General features: G+C 44.6%; 1 protein-coding gene and 1 long non-coding RNA gene across 2 annotated transcripts in view; one reads left to right on the forward strand and one right to left on the reverse strand.

Moving 5' to 3' along the window:
* SYN3 (synapsin III) overlaps positions 1 to 23,132 on the reverse strand; it is a 437,285-nt gene that overhangs the window by 207,397 nt on the left and 206,756 nt on the right. The window lies entirely within an intron of this gene.
* On the forward strand, positions 19,125 to 21,699 carry LOC143690894 (uncharacterized). Its single transcript, XR_013179253.1, has 3 exons — positions 19,125 to 19,203; positions 21,324 to 21,429; positions 21,622 to 21,699. It is a non-coding gene; the product is annotated as an uncharacterized LOC143690894 (long non-coding RNA).

The following is a 23,132-nucleotide window of genomic DNA, read 5'->3' on the forward strand; positions in this document are numbered from 1 at the left end:
ACTTTTACTATATAGAACCCACACTCATTTCATAAAGGAGCAAGAAACGCAGGGCTCAAATGGGATCTAGAATTTGAAAGGGTCTTAAATATACTACATGAGAAAGAAAGGCACCTCATAAGTAGCATCCTCCCTTGCTCCCACTGCTGGTAAATCCAGGGTGCCAATTTGCAGCTCTTGCTGGATGACTTTGAATATGAAGACAGTTCTTCCTAATAACTGATTTTCTATAAAAGTGAATCCCATCAGATTCTTCTGACTGAGTCCAAATTCCCCCCAAATTAGGCCATGACATTCAGGGCCCCCAATTAAGTATAAATTCACTGGTGGGGTAAGGCTTTCCAGAATACGTGACGTGAGCCAGATTTTAATAAATGGGTAGCAGTTTGCTGCCTAGTGAGAGAAAGGAAAAGCGAGCCTTCCAGGAAGAAAGGACAACAGGTAAAGGCTTAGGGTTATCAGAAGGCTTGGCATGTTTAACATTTGCCTAAAAGCTCAGGTGGCTGGAACATAAGGTGCATGCAGAAGTGGGGGGCTGGAGACTTAGGAGGGGTCCGCATTGGGAGGGAAGCTGATCGGTGGTCTAATGTGGCTCATGATCTCTCAAGGACATTGCCTAATCCTGGCTTCAGTTGGGAGGCCCATCCCCCTATAGATATGAGCCAAATCCTCCCACCTAATCATTGCCAGGTACCAAAGGTGATATTTTGGCTCCTATCTGCTCATTTTATTCACTTACTTCTTAATTAGTTCCGAGTTTTGGCAGGGAAGAGGGATATTACACACTGTGTCCCTTCAAAGACCTCAACATTACTTTCAACTGCAGTTCACAGATGAGGAAACAGGCTGAGAGCACTGAAGTAACTCATATTGGGTCAGATCCAGGACTGACCTAATCATACAGAGGTATGTTTGTACCAGATGTTAAAACATTGAGGTATATCAGTATTGTTTGCTATCTAGCTATTGCCCTACCCCCTCCCTAGCCCAATCTTATGATCCAACAATAAGAATGATAACACCAGGTTTAGCAGGGGCTTCTTGACCCTGGCCCACAACTATAGTTGATTGGTCATGCCGGTTGTTAAATATTTTGAGTATTGCCTCTTGTTACATGGCTAATGGATGTCAGAGTCAGGGGTTGAATCTGTGTTCAGCTGGTTCTAATGCCAGTGCTTTCCTCTTTCTATGAGCCTCTTCATGCCCAGAATAAATAGGGAACAGTCCTGCTACCTCCTACCCATGCCAGACCACCATGGGGACCTAGGGTTCAGCTTTGGAAGACACTGCTTGAGAAGAACACTAAAGACCTGGAATTTGTCCAGAGGAGAGTGATAGGGCTAGAGGACTTGAAACCATGTCATATAAGGAAAGGCTAGCAAAACTGGGGATGTTTAACTTGGAGAAGGAAAGACTTCCAGGGAGCATGAGAGCTATATTCAAGTATTTGAAAAGCAGTTGTGGGGAAGAGGGGAAGAGGGTTAGTCCAGGGATAGAACTTGCACCAATGGATAGAATTACCAGCCAATTAAGTCCTCATGTGCTCACGAGGTCGTACTTTCTAGACAGCTATTCTGTGCTCAGTCTAGGCCTGGGGGACATAAAGGTGAAAGTGAATTAGAAGCTGCCATTTTAGTGGAAAGACAGAAACATAAACAAATGGTTACAGCACAAAAGAAGAGGTCCTGGAGAAATTTGGTGAATGGAACACCAAAACCTTCGGGGAGCTCGTAAGTTTCCTGTGTAAGGTGGGTTTTGAGCAGTCTTAGAGAACATGCAGGAGACTGTGAATCAGAAATGAGAAGCAAGGGAGCATAACATTTGCAAAGTAAAATTGTTTGGGACATTTGAAAATAGATGAGACTTGGAGTATGGCTGGAATATAAGGTTTATGGGGCAGAGGTGCAGCTGAAGATGAAAATTGTGAGGGGTGTTGGATGTGAGAGGGTCATAGGAATTTAGACCTAACTGGTGGGCCAATGAGGAAAATTATCTGATTGGATTTGCTTTGGTGGTGACTCAGATTTGAGCTCAGTTCAGGAAGAATGATCTTCCCAATTAGAGCCACCCAGTGGTGAGATGGGGTACCCAAAATGGAATGAGCAATCTGTTATTGGAGGCATTCAAGGACAAATGAGATGACAGTTTTGAAAGGGATCTTAGTGAACAGATCCCAATATCCAAAGAGTGATCAGATGAGACGAACTTCCAGGTCCATTCCAACCTCGGCCTTCTCTAAGAAGACAGATCACAGGCCCATGGTGGCAGCAGGCAAAGGGGCTGGGTGGAGGAGGTTTGGGGCCCAGGAGGATGGGCACTGTAGATAAATCTTCCCATTTGGGCTTTGGCTAGTTGTATTTCCAGGTGGCTGAACAAGGGGGACACACTAGTTTTCTACCCTGGCCATCAAACCTAGGGTCCAAATGTCTTCTAGCTTCCAAATGTCTTCTTCACCACAGCCTTGGGGAAGGAAAGGAGCTGTCCAGAGGTGACAAAAACAGCCCAGTACTTACTGACACAGGAAATGTTCTTAGCATGTTACATAGATTTTCTCCTTCAGTCCTCGCCTACCATATGCAGTGATTTATTATTATTGCTTATTTTACAGATGAAGGAACATAAAACTTGCCCACAAATGTCAGCACTGGTGGCAAACCTAAGCATTCAGACTCCAGAGTCCAGCCGTTAAACATTGTACCATATGGGTATATACTGTCCTCTCATGGGGAAGTCTTGTGTACGATTGGAAAGAACTCTAAGCAATAATAAAAACCTTTATTTGCCAACAGATAAATTAGCAGGAGAAAGCTTTCACTATGTAGGTGGATTTCACGTAGGATCTCTTTAAGTAGCATCTTCCCAAGGGTCTGTTACTTATCAGATTAAAGTATCCCAAGCCAAAGGATTCTAACCCCCTACCTATAACTGAGATAAAGGGAACGTGAAATTTTAGCTTTTTTTTTTAAGCCCAGGTATTTACAATTCTAGTTGAAAATTTGACATTTTACCAGACCAGAAGTTAAAGCACCAGGCACTCGAGCACGCAGCTTAGAATGGTTCCATGGCCTTGATTTGGGCTCTTGTGGAAACCTCAGGAAAAGCAGAGGACAGAGGGCAGATGACCCAACTTCTGTAACTAAAAGCTTGGAAGTTGGGGCAAAGGGAGAGAGGTTGAGAAATGACATGATAATTGTCACCATGGAGACAGTTTTTTTAATGCCTACCAGACACAGCGATTGCCATCTCACTTTATAGTTGAGGAAACAGAGGATCAGAGAAGAACAACTTTCCCAGGTCCACCCAGCCAACACGCAGATGAGCTGGGATTTGACCTCAGCTCTTCCTGACTCCATGCTTTTTCCATTTTACCAGTCTGCTTTCCCATTTCACCTCCTTGGGCCTACTTTCTCATCTGTAAAATGAGGGGTCTGCTTTATTATGAGCTCTCCCCACAACCTAAACTGTGCTTTAAAATATTTGGTTGAATTGTGACATTAATAACCATACTTAACAATGATGAATGTTTCTCAGGGGCCAGGAACTGTTCTTAGCAGTTTATAAATATCAACTCATTTAATCTTCCCAATGGCCCAGAGAAGTATGATCACCTCCATTTGCTTCGAAGGAAGCAGACACTAAGTAACTTACCCAAAGTCACTCAGATAATTGTCTATGGATTAATAATGAACAACAATAACTCAATCACTTTGAATTATTCAAAGACCTCTACAATTATCAGTCAGTTGATCAATATAAGATAACCAGCATTTTCAATGTTAACAATTTCAGTAACACACTTAATGAATGTAAATGTCTGATTCATGTATGGGGGCTTGGGGAAATACTGGAAATTGCTCATGGAATCCTAATGGCTGGTGGGTGAGGTGGCTTATATTAGAAGTCATGATAGTTTAATTAATGCCTAATACCCTGGCTCGATTTCAAACTTCTAGTGTTTCACCAGCAAAACAAGTCTTAAGGAAAAAATCCTTGACTGGCCTTGGAAGGCAATTCCAAGCCATATGGTGCCCTGAGTGGGCTAGTAATCTGCATTCCCTTCTAATCAGGTACAGTAGATCCAGGGGGAAATAGTGCAGAAAGGAGCATGAGGGGAAGAGAGGCCGAAGGCTGAGCCAGCTGTCAGTACTGGCAGCTGTCCACCTGCTCCTGGAAGATTTAAGTCTCATAGGCCAGGGGTCCATGAATTTCATAAAATGGTACAGGCTTGAAAACATGAATAGGAAAAATAAGGTATTGTCCCACTCCAAGCTGAGTAGCCTATCTGTATCCCTAGGTCTCAGAGAGCAAGAGTTCTGAGCTAGCTCTTCACCATGGGGTCTAGTTATTACAGATGAGCTCGTAGGTCTCTGCTATTGTCTCCCTTTGGGGGACTGGACAACCCGAGACACTATGGGGAGGCAGCATGTTGTTCTTCCCGGGGTCCAAGCCTCCTCTTTGGAGCCCCTTTTCTCTTAGCGGCGTTTCTTTTCCTCCAGAGGCCATAAGTACTGTGGGGAAAGCCCAACTCTAGAGTCAGACCTGGGTTTGAGTTCTGATGCTCCCACCAGCTATGTGACCTTGAACAAGTGAGCTTTGTGGAGCAAACAGGATATATTTTGCCAGCGTGGTGAAGGAATTATTGATGAGATGACACATTCCTGTGCCCTCCCAGGCCACTCTCTGTTCTCACTCCCTCTCCTCTTTCTCCACTGCAGCTGGTCCGTTGCTACCCTCAGGAGTTAAAGATGGATAAAGCCCTATCTGCTATTTCCTCTGCTTCTTTGTTTGTTTGTTTGCATGGGCAGGCTCCTTTAATCGAACCCAGGTCTGTGGCATGGCAGGCAAGAATTCTGCCACTGAGTCACTGCTGCACTGCCCTTCTCTGCATTTTAATAGAGGTAAAAACTACTCCATGAGTACATTTGTAAGAAGTTTCAGCACACCACTTTCCTCCTTTGGGGCCTCATTTCCCCCTTCTAAATGTGGGTATGGGTGGCAGATTTAGATGATTCCAGAAACCTTCTGAGTCTGAGAGGCAGGCAATCCCAGGAGCCTCATCCAAGCTAAGTTGTAATAGAAAAGTCACCCTTTTAGGAAACAGTTGGTCTAAGATCCTGGCTCTCAATAGCAAGAATGACAATAGCAGTACTGATGGCGATGGTGATGACCCACACAGTCAGAGACCCTGCAGGAAGGACCTACAGAGGGCTGTATGCAGACAGAGAAAGGGGCAAACGCTCTATCAGAGAAGGGTTATCATTCCTCTCTGATAGGTAAGGAATTGAGAGCCAAGAAAGGAAAGCCAGTTGTCCCTAAAGGCACACTGCTGCCTATGTGGAGGGCTGGCAAGCCGGGATGAAAAGCATTCAAAGCAAATGGAGAGCCTGGACCTTTGCTTTTTATTAAGATTGACTCCTGTTTCCTTGTCCACACCCTCCACTCCCTTTGCTTAACAGGCTGTGAAGTCACTGCCAGTCTTTCCTGCAGGCTGCTCCAGCCTCAGGCCACACATCTGGGAGGGCGGGACTCCACCCTTCCCAAAACCAGATGTTTGGGGGCGGAGGGACTGGGAGGGGTCTGTTGCTGACCAATGCCCCCCATTTGTCTGTTCTCTGGAAATAACTTTCTCCTTTCTTGCCAAGGGAATATACAGCTTTGGGCAGGGGCCTTGACAGATTTCCTTGTTGGGTCTCCTCCTCCCACTGCCCCAAAACGGGAACCCAGAGGGACAGCTGCTGCGCAGTAGCCTTGGGTTAGTCAGAGGAAAGCTATGCGGCATCACTAAGTACCTGCAAAGGTTGCCTGGAAGGGGAAGGCGCAGAAAGGACAGACAGAACAGAGAGAGATGGTGAAATTCAGAGAGACAGAGAGATGGAGAGGAACAACGAAGGGATGTGGGAAAATAAGGGGGGAGGGAAAGAGTAACAGAGCCAGAACAACTAAGAAAGACAGAGACATACATAGTCAGAGACATAGTCAGAGGTGAGGAGAGATGAAAAGAGACAGAGAGGCACAGAGAAAGGACAGGAGAGAGAATGAGGGGACAGAGACAGAGACAGAGGCAGACAAAGGAGAAAGAAGAGAGGATGTTAAGAAGGAGATGCAGAAGGAGCAGAGAAGGGATGGGGAAGGACAGAGAAAGGATGGGGATAGAGAGATAAAGAGAGACATGGAAGGAGTGAGAGAGACAAAGATAGAGACAGAGAGACAGAGCTATGAAGAGAAGGTTGAAAAGGAAGGAGGCAGGTCCAAAATGTAGAAAAGATAGAACCAGTCCAGAGACCACACTCCAACAATGAGCCAACCAGTAATTCCTGCTTCTTAGGAAGTAATTTTAAAAATGTTTTTTACTGACAAATCATCATACACATACAGTCCATACATGGTGTACTATCAGTGGCTCATAATATTATCACATAGTTGTGTATTCATCACCATGATCATATTTTAGAACACTTGCTTCACTTCAGAAAAAGAAATAAAAAGAAAAAAGAAAAAACTCATGCATCCTTTACCCCTTACCCTCCCTCTCATTGACCATTAGTATTTCAATCTACCCATTTAGAAGGCAATCTTATAAAATAATAAGAAAGAAGGAGAAATGAGGAGAGGGCAAGAAGTCAAACCTTGATGATGACTTGGGGTTCCCTGATTTCAGAATCGTTTTCTCAGTTTCATGATTACATCTTAATGTAATCATCTTACATTAAGGACTTTTGTCCAGGCTCAGTTTTTCTATCTGTAAAATGGGTTAAATGATAGTTTCTTCATCAAGTTTCTATGAGGACTGAGTGGGAGACAATAACCCTGTGTAAACTGTAAAGTGTGGTGTAAGGATGAAGTTTGTTGTTGCAGCCTGAGGAGCAGGCATTTACTTTTAAGACCCATTGGTGTCCTTTCCCAGGGAATTGGTCCGACTGGAAATGGATGCCCATGGAGAAACAGATTGATCTTCACATAAAAGTTAACCAATATCTCTGGTAGATCTAGCTGGGTAACCTTGAGAAAGGCATTTCAGCTCTTTTAAGAGCCTCTCTTAAAAAATGGAAGCTAGATTAAGTAATATTTATGCCTCCTCTAGGTTGGAGAGCCGACAAGTCTATGCCCATAGGGAAGAAGAGGTGCTAATGGCCTACACATGTGGTGAATCCTTTGATATTTGAATATAACTGGATGAAGGCCAGGGTCCTAGCAGCTATTCCCTCCTCCAGGAAGTCTTCTTGGATTCTCCCAGGCCAGGTCCTCTGGCTTCCTCTGGGCTTCCGGCCACACACTACCTTATCATATTGCCTCCTATTGTCTTTTACTATGAAATGACTGTTTCCTCTGTAGATTGTGAGCTTCTGAGGACGGAGACTATCTGGTTCATTCCAGATTCTGGCATATATGGCATATGTGTCAAGCCTGGCACATAGCAGGCACTCAACGGATGTTCGTGGACTTGAATGGGACTGAACTGCCAGTCTACATTCTTTCACATGAGGCCAGACGTTTTCAAAGAAGGGCTGGAGCCAACCTTAGCTGCCAGAGGCTTTGGAAGCAACGTTTGGACAATATGTGCTGTGCTCCGAATCCTTTCTGGGAGCCAACTGAGATTCCAGGGCAGCTGAGAGCCAAAAAGGGTGAGAGGTAGACACTCTGGCTGGGGAGAGCCTGGGCGGGTTGGGGGACAAGAAAAGGGAATCGTCTTAAAACAATAGCTAACATTTCTACAGCATTTTACAGTTTACGTAATATTTCCACATATACTATTTTGTTTGAGCCTCATGAGACTCCTGGAAGCTAAGTAGGTCAGCTTCAGATATCACCACTTTTTTTTTTTGTTGTCAGAGGAGTAGAAACACTGAGAGGTGAAGGGACTTGCCAGAGGTCACAAAGCTGGACTTGAAGTTGACTTTTTGGACTCCAAGGTCAGTGTTCTTCCTTCAAAACCAGCAAAAAGGTGAGAAGTGGCACCCCTGAGGTCTGGATTGTTTCTCTCATTCATTGGTGGCTTAATGAATTGTTCAATCTTTCTCATTCAATCTATATTAAAAATTTATTAAAATATGACTTATGGCTGCTCTCTATTGAACACTGAAAACATGCATTGCTCCAAATACTTCATAAGCATTATCTCATTTAATCTGAGCTCTGACTCTGTGAGACAGTTTCTATTATTAGCCCCATTTTACAGATAAAGAAAGTGAAGCTCAGAAGGAATGAGGAACCAAGTGAAGGCAAAGCAGCCAGTGAGTGCCTTCGATTCAGACCCACACACTCAGAATCTAGAATCTGAGCTTTTAAGTATGTACCACAGTGCAAAGATTTACTTCTCTGCACCAAACAGGAGTCATGTAATGAGCAGCCTCTACTGCCCAGGGATGAGTCCATGAGCTACAGTCAGTGAAGAGGCATATTCTTGGCTGCTACCCATATGTGGAGACTGAGCTGGGTCCATCCTGTATGCTGGATTCCTGATTCTTCCCTTGGCCTGGCCAGGGTGAGGGTTCATGAACCATAGCTTGCAGAGCCGGGAAAGCACAAAGCTAACAGGTCCAAAGGGAAAGCGATCTTTCCTCAATAGCCTGTGTCTGTCACCAGGAGTTGGCCAGCCGGGGGAGAACTTGCATACTGGTATTGTGGGAGAGTGGGAAGAGCTTGCTTTGGGGTCAAATTAAGCTGGATTCCAATACACTTATGGAGCTTAACAGGTGGGTGGCTTTGGGCAAGTAGGTAACCTCATTGAACTTTTGTTTCCCCATTTGTAAAAAGGAAATAATATGGATCTCATAATATGAGAATTAAACAGAATAGCCCACTTAAGACATCTAACACTGTGGCTCAATAATTCCTCATTCAAGCGAGGATGGCCCTGGAGAAATAGCATGGGACTTGGGGTTAGACAGATCTGGTTTCAAATACTGGTTCTGCCCCTCCATAAGCTTCATAATATTGGACAGACAACCACCTCTCTGAGCCTCAATGTTCTAATTAATGAATCAAAGCTGATGCCAACTTATAGGGTGGTTGTAAAAATAAGAGCTAATGAAGGTGTAGTCAGAATTTAATGTGGAGTATCTAACAACACCAATAGAATTGATCCCACTTCTTTTCCTTATAGTGAAGAACAGGAGTTTCCATTCATTCATTCATCCCCTAGCACTGTTCAGCTTGGGCTTTGTGACTGACCAACCAAGATGATGCTCTTGGGTTTCCTTTCCTGGATTCCCTGCACTGTGGTTCACTGAAACCTCTGGGTCATCCTCAGCCTACGCCATTCCCTCATCAAAGAGCTGTCCCTCCTCAGCTCTCTTGCACTGTAGTGCTGCTGGATTGATCCGAAGATCTTAGCTTTACAGTACAGTAGGCCTAACTCCCAATCCAGTTACTCTCTGGCAAACAAAAGCATTATTTTTGCAGGCTTCACATTGTGGGTAGAGGGAAGAGCTAAGCCTTGCTTAAACTCTGGATGCCAAGTACATCTGGGGGGCAACTAATCAGGGCTCAAAAGGGTTCTATTTGTATGAGAGTCTGGAAACATCCCTAAGTACAGCAAGAATCAACTCTTTTAGCAGAGCTCAATATAATGGCCCAGGTTTGGAGAGGAGTAGGGGTTAATATCCTGAATGGTATCTTTTACAAATTCGTATTTGAACACCTCCTATGAGCCAGACCTTCTTTGAGGTGCTGGGGATATAGTAGTGAATAAGGCAGAAGAGGTGGGAGGCAGACAAAAGACACACAGATAAGCTACTCTATTTTAGAGGGGTCAAGTGCGATTGAGAAAAATAAAGTGGGAAAGGGGGTCGAGAATGCCAGGGGTTGGATGAGTTCAAGTTCAAATAGTGCAGCTAGAGAAAGCTTCCATGAGAAAGTAACACTGAGCAAAAATCTCAACTAGGCGAGGGACAGAGCCATGTGGATATCTGGGAGATAATTCCAGGTAGGGAAAGCAAGGGCAATGGTTCTAAGATGAAAGCATGCTTGTTTTCTTTCAACTATAGCCAGTTCCTGGACTCCTATTCCCCTAAACCCCTATCACATCAGATGAGGTCAGAGAAATAACAATGGGGGCAGTGTCGATCTTGTAGACCTTGTAGACCCTGGGAAGGACTCTGACTTTGAGTGAGATAGGAGCCACTGAATGGTTTGGAGCAGTGGGATGGCATAGTTTGACATATTTTTCAGTACCATTCTACTCTGCTGAGGTTATTCTGAAAGTGGGCAGGGGCAGAGGCAGGAAGACCTGTTAGAAGGCTACTGCAATAATACATGGGAGAGACTGTCAGATTCTGAAGAGATTTTGAAAGTCAGAATTGTAGGATTTGCTGATGGATTGAATTGAAGAGGTGGATGGTGAGAGAAGGAGTAATCAAAGAAGACTCCAAGGTTTGGAGTCTAAGATATAGTTGCCTAAATTAACTAACATGGGGAAGGCCCAGGGAGACACAAATTTGGGGGAAGATCCAGAGTTCAGTTTTGGGCATGTAAGCTTGCAAGATTACACATCCAAGAAGGGAGACTACATGTCAGTACTGGATATGTGAGTCTTGAGTTTTGGTGTGAGATACAACTTCGGCGTCATCAGCTTACAGATTGATTTTCAAACCACAGCAGTGGATAAGATCAACAAAGGAGGAAAGGCATGCGTAGAGGTAAAGAAAAAGAAGAGGACACAGTCCAGTACAAAGCAGTGAAGACATGGCCAGCAATGAGCAGAGGAGACTGGGAAGGGACAGCCAGCGAGACAAGGAGAAAAGTAGGCAAGTGCAGCATCCTGGGAGCCAGGTGTCCAAAATGGTTCAGTGAGAAATGGACCAACTGAGTTCCATGGTGAGGCCAGTGTGATTTTTAAAAACGGAGGGAAGGGCCATGGTGGCTTGGTGGCAGAGTTCTCGCCTGCCATGCCAGAGACCCAGGTTCCCTGGTGCTTTCCCATGTTAAAAAAAAAAAGGGAGTACAGCAAGATATGCTGCTCCAATGTTTCCCTGGGACTTGGGGAGCCCAGGAGCTGGCCGTCATGGAAAGGATGGTGTTTTAGTTTTCTAAGGCTGCTGGAATGCAATACACCAGAAATGGAATGGGTTTTATAAAGGGGATTTATTTAGTTATAAATTTACTAATTTGGGAAGGCACACAGTGTTGTCTGCTGGACTTCTCTCTAGGCTTCTGGGTTCAAATAGCTTTCCCCGGGGCATGTCCTTTCTGTATCTCCAAATGTCTGTGCATGAGCTTGCTTCTTAGAAAGCTGGCTCTGAGCTCTGAGCTGCATTGCGCTGGGCTGTGCTGAGCTGTTCTGAGCTGTACTGAGCTCTCTCCTGCCCTCTCTCTTTTAAGCTTCCAGCTAGTTAAATTAAACATCACTCTTTGTGGAAGGCACTCCCCTTAGCCAACCTCAGATGTAATCAGCCATAGATGAATTTCACATGCTGATGATTTAAGTCCATCCCTGGCCAGATTGGCACCTGAATCTAACTACTACAGATGGGGACAGCACTCCTAGGCAAGGACTGCCTCCTTGGCTTCCCGTCATTATCAGTAGCCACAAGGGCCTGTGTGGGTGCCCAAAAGAATTGGGCTGTGGGCAGGTTCCGGTGATGACCTCAACAGCAGGTGTTGACAGCATTGGGACATCACCATGGTGAGCCAGGATTGATGGGTCAGAATAGGAAGACTAATGCCACCTGTCTGCCAGGAGGACAAGTTCTGGGAACCCATGGACAAACCCTTCCAAAGCCTTCTGTGAGAGGGGAGCAGGGGCTAAAATGCTTCTATGGTGGAAGCAGAGCCAGGGAAGTCCCACTCTATTATGGCCTAGTCGTCTTTTGCACCCAGACTGGTATGGCCTGGACTAAAATAACAGGAAATACTTTTCAGGTGCTTACAATGTGTCACGCAGGCATATTTTTAAAATATGTTCCAATTTCTGAAAAGCACCAATAAATCTTTCCCTAAGGAGAAACAAGGTATATTCCGTAGTCCCTAGATTGGTTGTTTATTGTCTGTCTTTCCCCCCATTCATGGGAAGCTCCTAGAGGACAGGATTTGCTCCTGGCCGTATCCCTATCTTCTAGAAGAGTCCTTGAATTTGGTAGGTGTCCAATAAATCCTTGTTGAATGAGTCTGTGAATGTAAGTCCCCTTGGCATTGGATTCATGAATACTCACTGTGAATCACCAACAGCATTAGCCTTTATTAAGCACCAATTGGTGCTAAGTGACAGGTCTGTGCTAAGTACATCTCAGGTCCAGATCCACAGCCACCCTGGGACTGCTGTTTCCTGGGAACTGACTCAGTACTCCTCTCCCTCTTCCTCACTAAGCAGTTCTCTTCCTTGAGACCACAACCTTGCTCTTTTCGGAGCTCACTGCCTCCAGGCAGCCACCCCTGATCGAGCGTGCCTGTCTCTGGCTCCAGCCTACCTCTCGTCTCCTCATTGCAAGGATACAGGTCTGAACTGCTTTGCTCTGCAGTTCCTTAGGTTTCTGTGTATTCTTTTTTATTCTTTTTCCTTTCTCTAGTGTCTCTCCCCCAATCTAATCAAATTACAAAAACTATTGTTACCACCACCTTTGGTTTTTTTTTCTTTTTTTATTAATTTTTAAATTTTTAAAAAAACACCAAACAAACGCAAACATTCTTAACTTTTGATCATTCCGTTCTACATATATAATCAGTAATTCACAATATCATCACATAGTTGCATATTCATCATCATGATCATTTCTTGGAACATTTGCATCTATTCAGAAAACGAAATAAAACGAAAACAGAAAAAAATTCATACATACCATTACCCCCACCCTTTCCCCTCACCGATCACCAGCATTTCAATCTAAATTTATTTTAACATTTGTTTCCCCTGTTATTCATCTTATTTCCATGTGTTTTACTTGTCTGCCGATAAGGTAGATAAAAGGAGCATCAGACACAAGGTTTTCACAATCACACAGTCACATTGTGAAAGCTATATCATTATACAATCATCTTCAAGAAACATGGCTACTGGAACACAGCTCCACATTTTCATGCAGTTCCCTTCAGCTTCTCCAATACATCTTGACTAACAAGGTGATCTCTATTTAAAGCATAAGAATAACCTCGGGATAGCCTCTCGACTCTGTTTGGAATCTCTCAGCCACTGACACTTTATTTTGTCTCATTTCACTCTTCCCCCTTTTGGTTGAGAAGGTTTTCTCAATTCCCTTGATGCTGAGTCTCAGCTCATTCTAGGGGTTTTCTCAATCCCTTAATGCTGAGTCTCAGCTCATTCCAGGATTTCTGTTCCACGTTGCCAGGAACCACCTTTGTTTTTACTGAGCACTTGTGCTACGCCTCTGCTATTCCCTTCCCAAGCATCATCTCATTTAAGAAGAGGTATGTACTGTTATTCCTATTTTGCTAGGAAGCAACCATGCTCTTGCCCAATAATTTATCCTCCCTCTGGGGGACGTGATTTCTTTGTGGATCACCCCTTCTGTGTCCAGAAGAGGCTCTGAAACAGACATGGGCCATAGGACAAGGCCGATGTGCAGTAAGTTGCATAAATGCCAGGTTTACCCTGGGGAACATACCAGCCGACTTCTCGGGGAGGAGGGATGTGAGAAGCAGAGAAATACAGGGAGGGTGAGCAGATGCCCCAGTGCCCATCCAGAAGGAAGCTGAGTGCTCTTGGGAAAGGACCTCCCCACCCCCCACCCCCGCCACCAGGTCTGCTTAACCCAAGAGAAGCGCCAGGGCTTGCTGTTAACGACAGGGACCTCCTCCTGGGGCTGAGTCCAGCCTGAGAGCTGCCTGCTGAGTTCAAAGGAGCCTTGGGGTCCCTGAGTAAGACCACGTGATGGAAGTTTGGTCAGTGGCACTGCGCCTCTCAACCTCAGCCTGAGAACTCCTCTTCTCTCAGTAAACCAATACTAGAGACTGGCAGGGTCAAGAGGTTAGGATGCATGGAGGGGTCAAAGGTCATGAGTCCTGGGGGCCTGCAGATGCCAATATGTCTCCAAGGTCAGATCAGTAGGTGCTGCTTCTCAGCGATTGGGACAAACTCCTCCAGAAATCCTCAATTCCTGACTCAGGCTTTCTCCACAGGGGCTGCAGATGCTTCTGGAAGACACTGATCACCCTATCTCTTCTGCAAGTGGAGAATTTCCCTCCACTTGCAGTGTGTGGGAAGGGTTGGCTTTACCAGGCACAGTCAGATTCCCCAATAGCAGGGGCTTACATGCAGTGGCCACTAGGCTTCCTCCTGAGACCCTCTATGGCTCCCCATCCCTCACAGAATAGAGTGCCAATTTCTGGCAGTCAGGTTCTCTTGTTTACAGCATTCTCTATGAATCCCATGCTTTCAACATCTTTTTTCTTGAGCATCTACTTTGTGACAGCCACTTCACAAGCACTGTGCTATTCAACCAATCATTTATTCATTCAACAAGCACATGAAGGGCTTCTCCTGTACCAGGCATTGTTCAAGGCCCTGGGTTTACAGAAAAGAAAAGAGTACCAGGGTGTCTGCGCTCATGGAGCTTACATCCTAGTGAGGAATTATTATCCCCATTTTACAGGTGGGGAAACTGGCTTAGAGAGGGAGATGGACCCTACGCTACAGAGTGGAAATTTGAACTCAGGTCTATCTGACTTTAAAAGCAGTTTTCTTGGGTGGTTCAATAGTGGCTCAGTGACAGAAATCTTGCCTGCCATGCTGGAGATCTGGGTTTGAGTTCTGGAGCCTGCCCATACCAGAAAAAAAAAACAAAACAAAACAGTTCTCTTAAACTCTGTACTATCTCCACCTCTTGAAGTCCTCAGGCTATAGTGTTGTTCCAACCTCTCAGCTTTGCAGGAGCTGCTTCCTCAGCCTGGAAGCCTTTCTTTCAGACCAGCTGACTCTTGCTCTTTAGGACCCTTTTCACGCCTCACTTCCCCTAGAAGGCCTTCCCAGTTGCCCCCTCCTCTCTGGGCTGGGAGATCCCTCCATCCTACTCCAGCCCTCCGTGTCCCCCTGGCTGCCCAATTCCCAGACACCTCACATTCATTTCCGTGGGTGGGGTGACTCACTGTCAGTCTCCACTGGTATGTGGGTCTGTGGGCAGCCCTGACTCCCATAAGTCCACCCCACTGATGTCCAGCAGGGGCGCAACTCAGGGTGAAGCAGGGAGTGGGCCCAGGGCCTGCCAACTTTACCTCCCCCTTGTCCTAAGGCACTTCCCAGGCTCAGCTGACTCTAGCTGTCAAACTGCTCCCCTGGAAGACAGTTTTGAGTCCTCTGGAGGAGCTGGCCTCAATCACACGCTCCTCACTTGGAACAAGGCACAAGAGCTGGTTTTGCTAAGGAGTACACACCTGAGGGGCTTGCTGCCATGGCTCCCTACAGGCAGCCCCGTGGGGAAGGGCTGTCTGCTGGTCAGAGCCTCTGTTTTCTCTCAATTCTGAGCTAGAACACATTCCCCCAAACCATATGACCTTACTTTTCTGCTGCTGCAGACATAAAGATTCTTGTCTCTTGTAAGATACAGGGTTCTACAGGCCCTGGACTTGACTTGGCTCTTCTACTTGACTCTCCCTTCCCCTTATGCTGACCTACGTCAGAATTAAAGAAAGCTCCCAAGTGTTCTCTGAACACACCATACCGTTTTAAACTTTGACGACTTTACACATTTTACCCTTTCTGCATTTACTGGAAGGGAAGGTGAGAGTCTCCATCTGCTATTGGCCAGAGCAATTAGCCAGAGTCTCTAGGTTGATAAACCAACTTTCCTCCATTTTCCATGTTGGGAAGGGCCTTGGGTGAGAGCCAGAGAGGCTTCCAGAAACTCTCCCTCTCTTAGTCCCTTTCTCCCCATGGGCTATATAGCAAATCTATTTCAGATGTCACCTCTTTCATGAAGCCCTCAGTGCTGTTACCAGGAAAGTCAACTGTGCTTTCTTGGAGATACTTTGTGCCCTATTGTTCATTTATTCACCAAATATTTAATGAGCATCTACTATATGCCAGGAACCATTCTAACTGCTGGAGATAGAGTGGTAACAAATAACAATCACTACATATATTCTGGTGACAATAAATGAAATAAATGACTAAGCACACACCCAGTATTTGCTGTGTAGGCACTGATCCGGCCCCTGGGAACACAGCAGTGGGCCAGTCAGCAGGGTCTGGCCCATAGGTGCAGGCTTCTAGGCCAGATGGTGGTTTGGATTAGAATGTTAGTGGTGGAATCCATGAGAGGTGGACAGGTACAGGGTATATTTTGGAGATATCAGGATGAAGTCAGAGAGATAACGGATTATTTGAGCAAATGAAATCAAGCTAGTTATATTTAAGGGGACCTGAACTTGGCAATAGGCTTTAGACTCTTTCGACTCAAGACAATACTCTTGGACTTCGGATTCACTGGTTTACTGTCTGTTTCCATGATCTGGACATCATGAACTCTTGGAGACGGGGATATGGACATGAGGTTATCTTACAGAAGATGAAAGGTAGATGTCTAAGGCAAACTCTCTCCCCACCTTGTGCTCAATTGCTTATAATGGCCTTCAAGGCCCTACATGAGTTGACTTCCCATTACCTTCTGACCTCATCTCCTATCGCTCTCTCCATCCCCTACTTCATTCTGACCAAACTGGCTTCCTTGATCTTCCTCATATACCCAAGCACCATCACTTGTTGCCCCCTCACCAAAATGCAACTTCAATTAGGAGGGGTTGGGTAACCACCTTTCAGGAACCTACAGGGGCCCCTAGTTCTTGCTGAGCTCTGGACCCAATGGGTTGCATCCATCCTCATGGAAGGAAATGGAAATCCTGATGAAAGAAACAAAGACAACCTGTCAGGGCTAAAGAATGAAGCTATGGGGACACTGAATCCAGAAGAGTAGGTTGGATTGTTTGGTCATACTCTCATTGGCTGGTAGTAGGTACCTGATCCAACCAAACAACTAGAGGCAATAAATGCAACAACAGAGCCTGCACAACTGAAACTCGACAGAATGGGCTATCCTTGTCCCTGCAGTGACCTCACTCTACACGGCAGACACAAAACCACGATTGGTGTACATTTTTGCAATCCTCTTCCCTCTGGAGCCCAGCAGGGTTGAAAGCTGTGGGTACCTACTGAAAGGAAAGGTGTGAGTCTCCATCTGCCATTGGCCAGAGCCATTGGCTAGAGTCTCCAGACTGAGAAATCACTTTCTCTTATTGTTCCTACTGAGTGGGACCTTGGGCCAGGGCCAGAGAAACCTCCACAAATTCTCCCTACCTTAGTCATTTTTCTTCCCATGGGTTCCACAGCTAGCTCAAAGAGGGAGATGGAAACTCCCCATGTAGGAAGGGACTTCTAACCTCCACTCTCAGTGTAAAGGACAAAGCAGAGTCCAGCATGACTCCATTTCCTTCCTTCCCCAGCCCTGCTCTGGGATCAAAGGCACAAGAGAACAGGGCAGAGGGGTGTGTGTGCGGGGGTGAGTTTGGGAATTGATCTGGGGGACTTGGGAGAAAGCAGGGAGGTTTAGAGGAAGGAAACTAGCATTAACCATTTATGAGAACTACTGAGTTCCAGCACCCTGCTGGGAAATTTCGCAAATATCTTTGCGTTAAAATTCATCATCTCAATTAAGCGGAACTGTTGTAATTCCCATTTTAAAGATGTTGAAATGGAGGCTCAGAAAAATAAAATTACCTGCCCAAGGTGACTGTGCTGGTTTAAAAGTATTATGTACCCCCCAAAAGCAGTGTTTTAATCCTGATTCAATCTTGTGTAGGCAGCTATTTCTTTTAATCTCAAGTCAATACCATAGGTTAGAAATCTCTTATTAGATTATCTCCATGGAAATGTGGCAAACCCAAATGTGAGTGTGATCTTTGATTAGATGGAGATGTGACTCTACCCATTCTGGGTTGGTCTTTTTAAAATTGATTAATTAATTATTTAAAATATATATTTTTATTGACAAATCTTCATTTACATACAATCCATATTGTATGCAATCAATGGGATGCAATCAGTGGCTCATAATATCATCATATAGTTGTGTATTCATCACCATGATCATTTTTTAGAATATTTACATCACTCCAGAAAAAGAAATATAAAGAAAAAAGAAAAAACTCATACATCACATACCCCTCCCTTTTACCGGCCACTAGTATTTCCATCTACCCAATTTATTTTACTCCTTATCCCCGCTATTTTTTTAACCTTATTTTTCACTCATCTGTCCATACCCTGGGTAAAAGGGACATCAGACACAATGTTTTACAATCACACAGTCATATTGTACACTTTATATCTTCACACAATTGTCTTCAAGAATCAAGCCTACTGAAACACAGCTCAACAGTTTAAGGTACTTCCCTCCAGCCACTCCAATAAACCATGAACTAAAAAGGGATATCTATATAATGCATAAGAATAACCTCCAGGATAACTTCTCAACTCTGAAATCTCTCAGCCACTGAAACTTTATTTTGTCTCATTCTGGATGGGTCTTGATTAGTTTACTGGAATCCCTTAAAAGAAGAAACATTTTGGAGAGAGCCAGAAATGACAGAAACTTCAGAGTCAACAGAGAGAGCAGAGACATGGATATTTGGAGATGCTTGGAGCCCATCAGACATTGCTATGTCCCTTCCAATGAGATGTTAAGCAAGCAGAACCTGCAGAGAACCAAGGGAAGCTAAGAGATGAAAGCCAGCCAGAGAAGCCAAGTGAGGAACCCCCACAGGAACAAAGGCTGAAAGCAGCAAAGCTCAGTAGCAAGGGACCAGCAGATGCCAGCCACATGACTTTCCAGCTCTCAGAAGTGTTCTGTTCCCATCGACCTCCCTTGAATTAAGGTATCTTTCCCTGTATGCCTTAATTTGGACATTTTTATAGGCTGGGAACTGTAAACTTATTAAATTCCCATTTTTAAAAGCCATTCCAGTTCTGGTATATCACATTCTGGCAGTTTCCAAACTAACACAGTGACACACCCAGGTTCACTGCACACCACTGCCTCCAGTCTTTTCACCTTCTGCCTCTGGATCTATGACATCAGCTGTTGCAGAAGCAGAAGGAATCTTGAGAGCCTTCTGAAGACTGCTCATAGAACCATGGAATGTCACAACCACCAGGTCTCCTAGTTCTGGTCTAAATGCTCCCATTATGATAGAGCAACAAAGGCCGGGAGATCCTGATTGGTTTCAACATCAGAAAGTGGCAGAAGCAAGATTCAAACTCAGGTCTTTAAACTCCAACTTCAGGGCTCTTTCCCTTCAGTTATCTACTCTAAAGGTCGTCAGTTTTCTTGGCCAGGAACTTACGCTCCAAGTCTAGTCCAAATCCTATAATCCCAGCTTACATTTTTCTGTCCTTAGAAGAGTGATGAGAAAAAAACTTATCACCATTCTGCAGATGGTGACCCTGAACCTACTGCAGTGGCCTGCTACCTTCTCACACCCAATACTCTTTTTCTAAAGTAAATATCTTGTAATACCCCTTGAACCATGTTGACATGAAATTCATCGTTAATGTAGCTTACTTATACATGGACAATTATAGAGAAAATTAATAGGTTGCCTAACTGTAATATAAAGGAAAAAATGAAATAGAAAGAATTTATAATAAAACTCAAATAAAATAGCTTGTATTTCCATTCATAAATACTTGTTCAAGATTACACTGGAAATATAATGAAATAGTCTGATGATTGCATCTATAAATAGAATCACCATGAAGTTATAGCTACAAATGTGGGTTGATTCAGACATTTCATTAGCAGCTCAAATGCCAGAAGTGGGGTTGCCATTGGTGACATGGTTCTTTGAAATGATCCACAATTCTCAGTAAAGATCAAATAAAACAAAATGCAATCTTTCCTTATGCTACATGGTGGTTGCCTCTTGGTGCAGCTCCTCTAGCATATGCTTTGTGTTTGAATTTGGCATGGAATTGAGTTTTGGGTAAAGGTAATCATAAGTGGATTTTCACTTATATGAGTGTCTGGTGGGACAGTCAGTGGTCCAGGGACACACGACAACTCTTGGTTATGCAGGACTCTCCTGTGTAAATTTTTGACCCTTCTCACAGGTTGTCTATGCTCATTATGACAACCAAAATGTTCCCACACTTTTCCAAACTGCACCCCAAGAGATGTGACTGCTGTGCTGGAGAACTACTGATGACATTTTTAAGCTTTATTCATTAGATTATATTCCAAACTCTTCATATCTTTCTATGTTATTTAAGAACTGTATTTTATTTGGAAGTCCAGTTGGAAGAGGCAGTCAATAAGGGGAGGTGGAAAGAGCTCCAGAATCACAATGGGAATCCAGGTTCCTTGCTTACTATTGTATTTCCAGGTCTAGCTGGCACATAGTGGTGTTTTAATTTCCCAGCTGCTAAAGCAAGTACCATGCAATGAGTTGGCTTAAACATGGGAATTTATTGACTCATGGTTTTTGAGGCAAGAGGTTCAAAATCAAGGCATCAATTGAAGCAATGCTTTCTCCCTGGAGACTGTGGCATTCTGGGGCTGGCTGTTGGTGATCCTTGGTGCTTGGCTCTTCTGTCACAGGGCAATGTGCCTGGCAGCATCTCTCCTTTCTCTTCTAGGATCCTTGACTTCCAGCTTTTGGCTGCTCTTGTGGCTTCTCCTTCCTGCGTCCAATTTCCTTTACTGATCAGAACTTCAGTTAGATTGGACTAGGATTCACCCTCGTTCAGTTTGGCAGACCTTAACTAATAACTTCAAAGGTTCTGTTTACAAATGGGTTCACACCCTCAGGACCAGGGGCTGGGATCTGAACATGCCTTTTGTGGGGGACATGATTCAATCTTCAACAGCTGGTGTTCAACAAGTATTTGTGGAATCAAATTATTAGCTGTGTGACTTTAGGAAAATTATTTAGCCTGCCCAAACCTTTCTTTCCTCACAGTAATATGGCAGCCATTCTACCGGGTTTTCAAAAGGATTAAATGAGACCAAATATGAGAAAGCCCAGCACATGTGGTATGAACTCAGCAATTGTTATTTAGTAATTAAAATCACGGTCCTGCTATGATCTGGCTGGAATGAAATTCTGTATCATGGAAAAACTAATAGAAGAGTGTTTAAAATCAGCTCCTGACCAGACTTCTTGACCTTTTTGAAAGGTGGTTCCTTTTAAAATTGAGATCCAGTAATTCTGAGGCCCTTTGTCTAGACAGAGCTGGCTGTGAGGAGAGATGTTCCTACTTACGCCTCATGCACCTACTTCTCAAATGCCCACTGCCAGCCAGTGCTCCAGACCCCTTGAGACCTTAGTCCACTAGAGCCTAAATGAATTCCAAGAAAGAGTTCTCACACCATTCTGCACTTCAGCCCTCCAGTTCTGGCAAGGAAGAAGAGAAACTAACACTTACTGAACACCTCCTACGTATGATGCCAGGAACTTTACTTTTCCCTAAGCTCTGTCATCTTCACAAAGGTATGTAATAGGCAGCAATATCTCAGCATGTGAGAAATGAGGGAGGCAGTGAGTAACTTGCCCAGAGTCACAGAATGAGCATGAGACAGAGCTTCTTAGAGCTGGGGTTCCTTCCACCACAGTGGAGACAATTGACAGAAGCCCCTTATGTTTCCCTTCACATCCCATTTCCCTGCCCTTTTGCTCTTGCAGAGGGAACTCACAGGAAACCTAGTGTCCAAGTCAGCTCTCTGATCCAGAGGATGGTGGTCCTTCCCAGTCTCTGAAGGTTGGAAGGTAGGGAAGTTGGGTTGACCAACTTATCTGATGGTCAAATGCTGTGGAAGGGCATCAAGTCTTCAGTTCTAGTCTTAACTCTGTCACAAAGGTGCCCTGTGACACAGGACGAATCACTGCTGCTCTCTTGGCCTCAGTTTCCATATTGGGAGGATGAGGGTTTGGACTAATTAGTTTATTTTTTATGAAGGGAAGGAGCCCAGGGAAGAAACAGGACATGAGTAAGAGGCAAAAGGTGTTCAGTGGAACCCATTTCCACAAGTCACAAGAAGGAGTGAGTGACCTGTGCAAAGGTCACTGAGCAGATACACAGGATGTCAGGCCCCAGAGGCAGACCACTCCTAGTCTTCTCCTACCTGGGTGGAGAACAAGGTTGGGCCACCCAGAGGCCCAAGGACATAGCCTGTCCTTGAGGGTTGGCAGCCCAATTTCAAGCACCTTCATAGAGGGTCTAGGTGGGCTCTTTTCTTGATGGGCATGCCTCAGAACCTTTAGGATGAAATACAGGCTCTGAAGAGACTAGATCCTGCAGATTCCTTTTGTAATAATGACAGATGGTTTGCTTTTTGGGAGGCAACAGAGTTCCCTTTTAGCAAGATTTCCTTCCTCCATTTATTTATTTACTTTTTCGCTGAGTGATTCAGCAGAACAACCTCAAAACCAGTCTCCAATAGGAGGCAGGAAGAACGAAACCCTCAAACATCAGTGTTCCTGTGAGGCTTTGCCTTGTGGAACTTTCCTTAAAATAGCTGCATCAGAAGATCAGTAAGGTGGGAGTGGGGGAAGAAGGAGACTTGAAAACAGTCCTGGGGGCTCATGAAGGACTCAGATAATTGGAGTAAGGGCTCTCGGTAGGATGCCCGAATACCTCTTCTTAATAGTGGGCCTTCCCTCATCTCAGAGATTTCAGGGCTTACATGTCAGAAGGCAACATCTTCTTGGAAGAAGAAATGAACTAAGAATTTCATTCATTCATTCAAGTCTCTTGAATACAGACACTGTGGAATGTGTATTTGGGACCTTCCTGCCCTGACTTCATATTGTCTCCACCCATGCTGTAATATAACCTGATGCTCAATACAATGACTTTGGCTCCTTTAATTCAGTAGAAACAACAAACAAAAATGTTTTTGCCTTTCCTATAATATATCTAGGTTGGAAATAGGCAAAAAGTTGGAACGGTGTGGTAGAAACCTACTGCCAGGCTAGGAATTCAGGAAACCCAGGCTCTATTTCAGCTTTGATGTATTGAACCATGGGGCCTTGAGTAAGTCATTTCCCTAAGAACACAAGATCTTCAAGGTCGGGAAAAGCAGTTTTCTGTAACCAGGAAGTTGGTAGGAATTGAGAAGAGAGTTGCTGACGGGCAGAGCAGGTTAGCGTGGTTGGTGAGAGCCCTCGCCCAAGGTATGTGCGGTCATGTCCTT

The sequence above is a fragment of the Tamandua tetradactyla genome, chromosome 7 (genome assembly GCF_023851605.1).
Source record: "Tamandua tetradactyla isolate mTamTet1 chromosome 7, mTamTet1.pri, whole genome shotgun sequence".
NCBI classification, from domain to species: Eukaryota; Metazoa; Chordata; class Mammalia; order Pilosa; family Myrmecophagidae; genus Tamandua; species Tamandua tetradactyla.